General features: G+C 46.5%; 1 protein-coding gene across 1 annotated transcript in view; it reads left to right on the top strand.

Moving 5' to 3' along the window:
* The window catches only part of MYO7A (myosin VIIA), a 179,747-nt gene that overhangs the window by 18,465 nt on the left and 149,172 nt on the right, over nucleotides 1-12,110 (top strand). The gene's annotated exons all lie outside the window — the stretch shown is intronic.

Genomic DNA, 12,110 nt, shown 5'->3' with positions numbered 1-12,110 from the left:
GGACTTTAGGGTAACTTTTTTTCTAAGCACATTATTATTCATGATTATTGCAGTAGCGCAAACGAGCCCCAGTTGTGAACCAGGATCCCGTACCTGCACCGTACAAACACAGCATAGTTAATGGACTTAGTGAGTCGTATTTGCAGATGCTGAAGATAAGCAAGAGAAAATAGTTTTCTCTAGATAAAGGTCCACATGTTCAAAATCAGGCACCTAAATAAGTCTCCTCATTTTCAGAGGTGACAAGCACCAGCAGCTCCCATTGAATTAACAGGAACTGTCTAGCTGAAGTACTTATGTGGTCCCCATTATCTGAGGGGTTCATAATCTTTTAATGGATTTCTCTGCACAATACAGGCGAGTCTCCTCTTATGCGCATTTAACATGCGCGAATTCAGCTTTGCGCGGTCGGCAAAAACAAAAAACAACAACAACAAAAGAGAAAAATAACAATTTAAATACTGTACCTGTAGTACGGGCGATTCCGCCCGCCATTACACTCAATGTAATTTTGACTATACGTGATTTTCGCTTTATGCGCTGACAGCGGAAAGTAACCCCAGCATAAGATGAGACTTGCCTGTATTCTCGAAAGTTAATTCAGTACTGTTATGCCTGCTGTGCAGCTGGGAAGCTGAGGCACAGAGAGACTAAGTGACTTGCCTAAGGTCCCCCAGGAGGTCTGTGGCACAGGAGGGAATTGTCTCAGGCTAACTCCCTAACTACTGGACCATCCGTCCTCTCAACTGCAGGTGATCAGCTCCTTTGAAAATCAAGCCGCTTAGGTGACAAATATGGATGCAGGTACCTACATTTAGACACGTGAGTTTGAACATTTTAGCCTAAGCACTTTAATGGTTAGGCACCTGGTGAGCTGTGACGGCTGGATCAGCCTGAAGGAGGTGTCACAGTCCCTCAGCTTCCTAACCTTTAAAATGCTTTGGCTAAAATGTTCAAACTCATATGCCTAACATTAGTCACCTACATCCATATTCCACTCTATGCTACAGCCACTCATCTCACTGCTACCTTATAATCCGATCTGCTTGTCACACCCACCTAGTGACTGTCATCTTAAGCTTAGATTGTAAATTCATGTGGGCAGGGGCTGTCTTTCTGTTCTGTGTTTGTACACTGCCTAACACCACAAGGTCCTGGCCTGTGGCCTCCAGGCACTACTGTGATAACAAGGAATAATCATTATAATTATTGTTGATTTGAGGATGTTCCTATCTGGGTGGTTCAGACTTCGAACACACACAACCCCCCCCACCCCCGTTAGATGCTTTTACAATGAGAATGGATACAAGTTGCACCTCTAGCTAATGGAGTAAGGGGGTGGGGGTACTTATATGGATCACATTACTGTAGTACCAGCACTTCACAGTCTTTAGTATATTTATCCTCACAACCCCCTGTGACTAAGTGGGACTGTTCTTAATGTTTCCTCTGAATACTGTGTGAGTGCCTCAGTTTCCCCTATGCATTTCTTAAATCTCTAGGTGGTGGGGAAAGGCCAGTGTGCATAAATCACTGACACTCTGTCTCCCTGGCAACAAATGGCCAGGGCCCCTCCCCCGTGCAAGGAAATAGCTAAAGGTGAAGCCATGTGAGCTTCTTGCCCTGAAGACGGTCTGCTCCGAGGGAGAGGAGGCTCCCCAAAGTCCTGACTGGCTTTGTGGGGGGCAGTTCCAGATCATTGCCTGGGGACTCTGTGACGCCCCCCTGTGAGGGAGGGCAGTGCTATTATCCCCATTTTGAACTGGGGCACAGAGAGGCTAAATGACTTGCCTAAGGTCACACAGGAAGCCTGTGACAGAGAAGAGAATTGAACCTACATCTTGCAATGCCCCAGCTAGTCCCTTAGCCACTAGGCCATTCTTCCTCAGTGATGAGGGCTCCGCTGATCAAATGCTAGAATTAACCAGTATGAACTGCTGCTTTGCTCCTCTGTGAAACTTCCCTGCATCACTGGTGTGCAGTTTCTGACAGGCTGCTGCCACTGTCTGCATCACCCATCATAACTGCCCCCTGAGAGAGGGAGCGTCACAGGCTGGCTCGCCCCTGAAGCACTGGCGAGCTGGGGCAAGCCAGCCCAGATCACAGAATGAGCCCCACCTGAGAGGAATCAGGCTGCAGAGAAAGGGGAAAGTCCTGTGCCAATGTCTGCTGAGCAGCGGGGAAAGAACCAGTAGGAAAGGTCTGTGGAGAAGGACAGAATCCGGCTGGGAGGCAGAAAAAGCAGACTGTGAGGGAGGAGGGCCTGTGCCCAGCTGAAACTGGGAGGAGGACTGTGTGAGTTTGTGTTGTGTTTTGAAAGACTTTGTGTTATTTTGGATTACTAGGAGACAGACACTGAACTGGGGTTGGGCCCTGAGGACTGAATACATTGGGCCTCCAGCTGGGGAATGTTTAATTTCCTTTTGATTGTGTGGAGTTTGTTTAAGAAACCCTGAAGAAGGAGAAAATGGAGTCAAGGCATGGCAGAGACAACCCTGGCCATGAGGGGGTGCTCTGGGAGTGGTTGTCTCTAATACTGGGGGGGAGTGGGCAGAGCCTTGCCTCCAGCTCTGTCCCATAATGCAAGTGCAGCTGAGTTGCTGCGGGGGAGAAGTGACCTGCTCTAGGTATGGGCCAGTAGCAGATTATTTCTGGCTGGGAACAAGATGGAAACTGTTACCTAAATTTAAGGGGTATACGTCCCCCAGAATGTAATTAAGCCAATTGCAACCATATTATGTGCATTTAGCCACCGTAAATTAATAAAGTAAAACACCACATAGTATAGGGTTAATTTAAAAGCAGTCTTTTAAAGGCACGGCCAAAATTTATTCCTGACACCACCTAAAGTAAAACAGTTACCACTGCTGTGGGTTCTGAAAACCCTGGGTAACAGGAACCAGGGAACAAACTATGTCTGAGTCACAGTCTGTCCCTGGGTGGCGTTGCTATTCTCCGTCCCTTGTTCCTGTTTCCTGTAAACTCAAAATCGGTCCCTTACAGGGTGTGCAAGCCCTTTGAGGGCAGAGATTGTCCTTTGTTACATGTTTGTACAGCTCCCTTCAGAATGAGACCCTGAGGACAGGGCGGTCATACAGAATAATCTGGATCGCTTGGTAAACTAAACCAAACCAAATGTTTTTAAATACAGCCAAATGCAAGGTCATGCACCTAGGAACAAGGAATGAGGCTACACCTCCAGAATGGGGGATTGTTTGCCAGAAAGTAGTGACTCTGATAAGGCTTTAGGGATTACAATGGGCAAACAACTCAGTTTGAGCTCCCAGTGCGACACTGTTGCAAAAAGGGCCAGGGAGTGTCCTTGGATGTATTAACAGGGGAGTAGCGAATGAGAGTAGGGAGGTGATTTCACCTCTGTTTATGGCATTCCGGAGACTGATACTAGAATAGTATCAGCGGGGTAGCCGTGTTAGTCTGAATCTGTAAAAAGCAACAGAGGGTCCTGTGGCACCTTTGAGACTAACAGAAGTATTGGGAGCATAAGCTTTGCATCTGAAGAAGTGAGGTTCTTACCCACGAAAGCTTATGCTCCCAATACTTCTGTTAGTCTCAAAGGTGCCACAGGACCCTCTGTTGCTTGATACTAGAATAGTGAATCGTGCTCTGATGGCCACATTTTAAAAGGGATGTTGAAAAATTGCAGAGGGTGAAGTAAAGAGTCACAAAAATGATTCAAGGGCTGGGGGAAATGCCTTGCAATGAGAGTCTTAGGCTTTGTCTGCACTACACAGCTTTTAGTGACACGGCCGTGTCGCTAAAAGTCGGGCAGTGTAAATGCTGTTTGTCGGCACTTTTGCCAACAAAATACTTCTTAGGAGCGGGGTTCGCGCTGTCAACAGGAGAGCGCTCCTGCCGGCAACGAGCTGCTTATACTGTCACTTGCCATGGAAAAAGTTTTGTTTTTCGGGGTGGGTGGGGTGGGGGTTTTAAGCACCTGTGAATGACAAAACTTTTGTCATTCAATTGGCAGTGTAGACAAAGCCTTAAAGAGCTCAATCAGTTTAGTTTATCAAAACAAACAAAAACAATTTGGGGATTGTCTACACTTGACACCCTACAGTGTCAGTTCTGTAGCTGGGCTACTGTTGCACTTTGGTGTAGATACTACTTATGTCAATAGGAGGGGTTCTCTGTAGGTAATCCACTCCTCAGGAGGCAGTAGCTATGTCCTAGAGCTGTCTACACCAGGGGTTAGGTCAGCTTAATTATATCGCTCAGGGGTGTGGGTTGACCTGACTACAGTGTGAACCAGGCCTGAGAGCTGACTTGATTAGTGTGTCAGTATTTCCTGGGGAGGAAATACTGCATACGAAAGACCTCTTTAATCTAGCAGAAAGAGGCTTAACAAGAACCAATGCCTGGAAGCTGATAAATTCAAATTAGAAATAAAGCACAATTTTTAACAGTGAGCGTGATCATCCTTTGGAACAAACTACCAAGGGAAGTGAAGGATTTTCCATCTCTTGGTGTCTTCAAATCAAGGCCGCCTTTCTGGAAGGTATGGTTTAGTTCAGTGGTTCTCAAACTTTTGTACTGATGACCCCTTTCACATAGCAGGCCTCTGAGTGCAACCCCTCCTTATAAATTAAAAACACTTTTTAATATATTGAACACCATTATAAATGCTGGAGGCAAAGCGGGGTTTGGGGTGGGGGCTGAGAGCTCGCGACCCCCCATGTAATTACTTTGTGACCCCCTGAGGGGTCCCAACCCCCAGTTTGAGAACCCCTGGTTTAGTCAAACATAAGATAATGGGCTCTATGGAAGGGTAACAGGGTGAATATTACTGACCTGGATGAATGGACTGTAAGGTGGATAGAAAGCTGGCTAGATCGTCGGGCCCAACGGGTAGTGATCAATGGCTCCATGTCTAGTTGGCATCTGGTTTCAAGCGGAGTGCCCCAAGGGTCGGTCCTGGGGCCGGTTTTGTTTACTATCTTTATTAATGATCTGGAGGATGGTGTGGACTGCACTCTCAGCAAGTTTGCAGATGACACTAAACTGGGAGGCGTGGTAGATACACTGGAGGGTAGGGATCGGATACAGAGGGACCTAGACAAATTAGAGGATTGGGCCAAAAGAAACCTGATGAGGTTCAACAAGGACAAGTGCAGAGTCCTGCACTTAGGACGGAAGAATCCTATGCACTGCTACAGACTAGGGACCGTATGGCTAGGTAGCAGTTCTGCAGAAAAGGACCTAGGGGTCACAGTGGACTAGAAGCCGGATATGAGTCAACAGTGTGCTCTTGTTGCCAAGAAGGCTAACGGCATTTTGAGCTGTATAAGACGGGGGCATTGCCAGCAGATCAAGGAACGTGATCGTTCCCCTTTATTCGACATTGGTGAGGCCTCATCTGGAGTACTGTGTCCAGTTTTGGGCCCCACACTACAAGAAGGATGTGGAAAAATTGGAAAGAGTCCAGCGGAGGGCAACAAAAATGATTAGGGGGCTGGAGCACATGACTTATGAGGAGAGGCTGAGGGAACTGGGATTGTTTAGTCTGCAGAAGAGAAGAATGAGGGGGATTTGATAGCTGCTTTCAACTACCTGAAGGGGGGTTCCAAAGAGGATGGAGCTCGGCTGTTCTCAGTGGTGGCAGATGATAGAACAAGGAGCAATGGTCTCAAGTTGCAGTGGGGGAGGTCTAGGTTGGATATTAGGAAACACTATTTCACTAGGAGGGTGGTGAAGCATTGGAATGGGTTACCTAGGGAGGTGGTGGAGTCTCCTTCCTTGGAGGTTTTTAAGGCCCGGCTTGACAAAGCCCTGGCTGGGATGATTTAGTTGGGAATTGGTCCTGCTTTGAGCAGGGGGTTGGACTAGATGACCTCCTGAGGTCCCTTCCAACCCTGATATTCTATGATTCTATGACCTGTGATTGCAGGAGATCAGACTACAGTCCCTTCAAGGGCCATTGTTATGCTTCCTGAGCCTAATCCTGCTCCTATTAAAGTCAGTGGCAAAACTCACCATTGGCTTGGTGCAGATCAGGCTCCTTATACATACAGTAGAACCTCAGAGTTACAAACTGACCAGTCAACCATACCCTGCAGGTGGAACTGGAAAAACGCACTCAGGCAGCAGCAAAGACCAAAAAAACCCCAAAACAAATACAGTATAGTATAGACATAAACACTAAAAGGGAAGGCAGCATTTTTCTTCTGCATAGTAAAGTTTCAAAGCTGTATTAAGTCAACATTCAGTTGTAAATTTTTGAAAGAACAACCATAACGTTTTGTTCAGCATGACGGACATTGCAGAGTTACGAACAACCTCCATTCCCGCGGTGTTCGTAACGCTGAGGTCCTAATGTAGTTACTCAGGTAAACAGTAAAATACATTGGAAACCCTCTAACCACAGCCCAACCTCTCCTTTTGAGGATACTGGGTGAGTGTGATAATGTGCAGAGAGCATCAGTGTATTTAATCTCTCTCTGCTAGACCGTTTTGGGGCTGTATCTAAGATGGTGAATATGCTGATTGACCATTCACCGCTTGTTAGGTCAAAGGATGTTCTGTATGCTGTGCTATATTGGGTACAATTATGCTTTTAGTGAATGCCCTTGTATGAAAATGCAACTCCTCCTTAAGATAATCATAGTCTTCACATTCAGTTTTAGATGAGAAATGAGTTGAAACTTGAAGCCTCAGGAGAGAAGCATAGAATTTGTGCTTAGAATTAAAGACTGGAATTCCTCCTAACCAGTGGTTAATTAGCATGTGCTCCTGAGAATTAGCTCGCTGGAGTGATTCCAGAAGCAGTATGGCCTGTCAGGTGATTGTTCTCCATCTGTCTTTCATGAGCTGATTTCAGAGAGTGCCAGCGGAGAGGGATTACCGTAGAAAACCCATGTTTTTCACACCCAGTATAAGCGCTTTCCCCATGTTTCTTATGTTTTCTGTATTTGCGTTACAGCCCTGTTGGTTTTTAGTCGGCCATTATGTTTTAAGAACCAATAAGGTAGACGTGCCTAGCGGTCACTCTCGAGTCTAACTCAGCTGGAGAGTCATTGGAGTAGCCTCCCCTTCTCTCCCCCCCAGCCCCTCCCCCGGCAGCTGCAATATAAATGGGTGCGAGGAGCGCTGGGTCAGTGAAGGTATCAAGAGGTTGACACATGTACGTGACCACAAGGTGCAAGGAGGTGCAGAATCAAACGAATGGAGAGTCCATATATCAAAGGACTGATCACTCCTTGGTCCCTGGAAACATATTTTCAGCTGCAGACAGTTGAGAGGATTTAATGCTGGTGAGAGATGCCAAGTTGTCAGCCTTGGAGACTAAAGGGCAAAGAACAGGTTCAGTATGGGCACTGGCAGTCAGGGCCGACGAGAGGGGGGGGAAGCCGGTACAAATTACTGGGGCCTGGCGGTCTGGAAGGGGTTCCGGGGCCTGGCTTCTCTCCCTCCCCCCCCCCCCCCCCTTGTTGGCCCTGTTTAGCCGGTCCACCCTTGCTGGGGGGCCTGAAAAAATTCCGGAAGGGGGCCCCGCCCTTGCTGGGGGGCCCGAAAAAATTCCGGAAGGGGGCCCCGCCCTTGCTGGGGGGCCTGAAAAAAATTTTTCACCGGGGCCTGAACCCGCTCTCGGCGGCTCTGCTGGCAGTATGAGTGTCTCAGCATGGCCCTGCTTATGTGCCTCTGTCTTGACCTGGGGGTTGAGAGGATAGATTCCAAGGCAAGAAGGTAGCTCTGTGATCGGCTAGTCTGACCTCCCATATAGCACAGGCCACAGAACTGCCCCAAAGTAATTCCTACAGCAGAACTTCTGAAAAACATCCAATCTTGATTTCAAAATCGTCAGTGTTGGAGAATCCGCCAACAATTGGTAAATTGTTCCAACGGTTAATTACTCTCACTATTAAAAAAATGTACCCCTTATTTCCAGTCTGAATTTGTCTAGCTTAATCTTCCAGTCATTGGATCAAGTTATATCTTTGTCTGCTAGATTGAAAAGCCCATTATTAAATATTTGCTCCCCATGTAGATACTTACAGACTGTAATCATCACCTCTTAACCTTCTCTTTGTTAAGCTAAATAGATTGAGCTCCTTGAGTCTATCGCTATAAGGCAGGTTTCTAATCCTTTAATCACTTTCAGAGCTTTTCTCTGGTCCCTCTCCAATTTATCAGCATCCTTCCTGAACTGTGGACACCAGAACTGAACGCAGGATTCCAGCAGTTGCACAAGTGCCAAATACAGAGGTAAAATAATCTCTCTGCTCCTACTTGAGATTCTCCAAGGATCGCATTAGCTCTTTTGACCAGCATTGCACTGGGAGCTCATGTTCAGCTGATTATCCACCACAACCCCCAAATCTTTTTCAGAGTCACTGCTTCCCAGGATAGAGTCCCCCATCCTATAAATGTGGCCTACAGTCTTTGTTCGGGATGTAGACATTTAGTCATATTAAAACACATATTGTTTGCTTGCACCCCGTTTACTAAGTGACCCAGAATGCTCTGAATCAGTTCCCCGTCCTCTTTGTAACTTACCACTCCCCCAATTTTTATGTAATCTTTGGACTTTATTAGTGAAGATTCTAGGTTTTCTTCTTGGACATTGATTAAACATGTTAAATAGAGTAGGGCCAAGAACTGATTCCTGTGAGACCCCACTAGAAACACACCCACTCGACGACAACTCCCTATTTACAATTATATTTTGAGACCTATCAGTTAGCCAGTTTTTAATCTATTTAATGTGTGCCAGGTTAAGTTCATACTGTTCTAGTTTTTTAGCAAAATGTTGTGTGGTACCAAGTTGGATGCCTTTATATACACCTCTACCCTGATATAACGCGACCCGATATAACACGAATTCGGATATAACGTGGTAAAGCAGCGCTTCGGGGGGGCAGGGCTGCGTACTCCAGCAGATCAAAGCAAATTCGATATAACGCGGTTTCACCTATAACACGGTAAGATTTTTTGGCTCCCTAGGACAGCGTTATATCGAGGTAGAGGTGTACTTAGATTTCTTGACGGTAATAGTGTTGACATAATCAACCAAACTTGTAATCTCATAAAAGGTATCAGTGTAGTTTGACAGGATCTATATTCCATAATGATTTACATTAATTACATCCCCCTCTTTTCATCAGCTGCTCCATTATCTTGCCTGGGATCGATGTCAGGCTGACATACAGTAATCCAGTCCCAGTACTTGTTCATGGCCTGATCACCATAGCCTTTCCCCTTGTGTGATCACTTACACTCCTACAAAGTGGATTTTATAACACTACCTAGCCTCTGTACACCCACTTTGTCTGGCTGCAAATAACTGCACAAGGTGCAAGGCAATGCAGAATCAAGTCCTCCCTCCTCAGCCTCCCTGTTTTATCCTGCCTACAAGAGGTGTGCAGGAGACACCTGTCCCAGGAACTGTAACCAATCAGTGAGCTGCATATCTACTTGCCTACCACAGCAAACAATTGTAGTGATGATTACAAAACCTCTCTCTCTGTAGCTCACTGGCACTTCTCTGTATCGTTCCAATTTTAGTATATGTGCTGCAGCACCTTGCCCTGTTGTCTGCCTCCAGGCCAATTATCAATAAATCTGGACATTTGTGCGTCATTAGCGCTCCAGCTACCCGGTAACAGTCAAAAGTTGGTGAATGGAGCAGAGTTTGACTTTGTACTCTGCATCCTTCCTGCTGGGGGACGGCTGTGTTATTTGTACCCCCAACCCCACTCCCACTCCACTCTGCAGGAGTGGATCTGGCCTATCGGCTTCCTGTTTTGAATGCACACCAAGCTTTAACTGAGCTTCAGTCAATATTTCTCTTCAGGAGCAAGAAATCAGTGTCTGATTCTCCCCACGCCACACCAGGATTCTAAAAGAGTAGAGATGTGGAGGACGCTGCCAGGGGATGATCAGGGAAAGTGAGCTGGGATTTATGGAAAAACCTGGGCATGGAGATGAATCTTACAGGGCTTCCTGAAGACAGTTGGGCTCTGTGGTCCTGGGCTCCATGGGGCTGGAGCAAGTGGCGTTATCAATGAACTGGGACAGGGCAACAAGCGGCAAGGAACCAGTGCATAGACATGGCGCCTCCCCCGGATGGGTTTGTGTATTGACAAGTTCTTTATCCACGTGGGGTTTGGGCAGTGCGATCCCAGTCCTTTCCCCACTCCCTCTCCCCCCAGGTAGCCCACAAAGGTTCCTGCCCCTCCCCACTCAGGTGTTTTCATTGTAGGAGGCACAGTCGGGCCCTACATCCATAAGCCAGCTATCTCGCAGCACACTGAATAAGAGTGGGAGCAGCAGAATTTTTGGCCAAGGACAATGGGGATGGGGGACACCAAATCTAGCCACAAGCAGAATCTCTGTGTACGGTGTCGTCTGAAAGGACATCGCGGAGTGACCTGCACGGGACTCACTTTGTCTACTTTGGAAGGGATGAAAGACTGAAGCAATTTTACTGAGCTCTGAGCCCATGGATCTAGGGGTGTTCGGGAAATCGTGTTCTGAACCTGTTGCTTATACCACTAAGGCGGTGTCTCTGTCGGCACTGTGACAGACCCTTATGTTACAATAAGCAGGGTATGATGAGGCAAGATAATGCAAGCAATCTGACTGGTTAATGAGCTGGGCAATAATCCTCCTATGTAGCACTTTTCATCTGTGGAACTTAGCCATTCTATAGACGTGAATGTCATTATCCTCATTTGATGGATGGGGAAACGGAGGCACATAAAAGCGAACTGGCTTGTCCAAAGTCTCTCAGCAAGCAAGTGGCAGAGCCAGGACAGCACTGCCTCCCATCATAGCTCTCTTGAGCTGCTCTGTACACAACTGAAACTGACCTGACCGATTACAAAAATGCCTCCAATTATGGATTTTTCCACTGTCTGTTCATATTTGTGATTATTTTGGCTGCAATCATTTTCTGAAAGTGGCTGGGATCCCTTAGCTGCTCTTAGAATGCCAGCTGCTCACAGGTGTTCATTAATGCCCGGGAAGTGCCCTGCACTAATGCTTAAGGAATGGCACAATACCTATCTGCTGTTAATAAATCCAGTCCAGGATCCCTTAAAGCAGAATGAGTTGCAATTAAAGGATCAGATCTTCAGCCCCAAATATGGGTTGGCTGTTGGCAGCTGGATGCAACTGTTCCAGGTCATGCAGTGGGCTGAACTGGTCCTCCCCGAATCCCAGAATTAGGGATGTGTAAGGTGTCCTGTTCCACTCCATTGGCTCTTATGCCAAGTGTTATAAACCTGAAAACTGGGCCTAAAATGTCTATGGATGTAAAGCTCTTACTGGTTTGAAAGACATTTCCTATGAGCATACTGGTAAAACTGTTTAAAAAGCTTTTGAACGAGGAGAAACTTCATAAGGGCACCCGCTGGATCTGGTCTGTGGCTTGGGATTTCAGCCATAGTTAGCCAGGCATCAGTGCAAACTCCAAGTGTAGATAAGGAAAACTAGTGCCCGCTCTTTAAAAAGTCTTTGACACATTGGAAAGGGCTCAATGATTTGAGGTCAAGTGACCAAACAAGCTGAATAAGAACATAACAGCCATAGTGGGTCAGACTAGTGGTTCACATAGCCCAGTATCCTGTCTTCCGACAGTGGCTTGTGCCGGATGCTTCAGAGGGAGTGAACAGAACAGGGCAATTTACCAAGTGACCCATCCCCTGTCATCCAGTCCCAGCTTCTAGCAGTCAGAGGTTTAGGGACACCAAGAGCATGGGGTTGAGTCCCTTACCATTCTGGCTAATAGCCATTGATGGACCTGTCCTCCATGAACTGATTTAACTTTTTTTTGAACCCAGTTATACTTTTGACCTTCACAACATCCTCTGGTAATGAGTCCCCCAGGTTGACTGTGCATTGTGTGAAGAAGTGCTTCCTTATGTTTGTTTTAAACCTGCTGCCTATTAATTTCACCCCATGACCCATAGTTCATTAAACCCTTATTCACTTTCTCCTCACTGTTCATGATTTTATAGACCTCTATCATTTCCCCTTCTGTTGTGTCTTTTCCAAGCTGAACAGTCCCTGTTTTTTTTTTTTTTTTTTTTTTTTTTTTTAATCTCTCCTCGGCCTGGTCTACACTAGGCGTTTATGTCGAAGTTAGCGCC

Source organism: Chrysemys picta, chromosome 1, assembly GCF_011386835.1.
Source record: "Chrysemys picta bellii isolate R12L10 chromosome 1, ASM1138683v2, whole genome shotgun sequence".
In the NCBI taxonomy this organism is placed as follows: Eukaryota; Metazoa; Chordata; order Testudines; family Emydidae; genus Chrysemys; species Chrysemys picta.
This window is presented reverse-complemented; position numbering and strand designations above follow the sequence as displayed.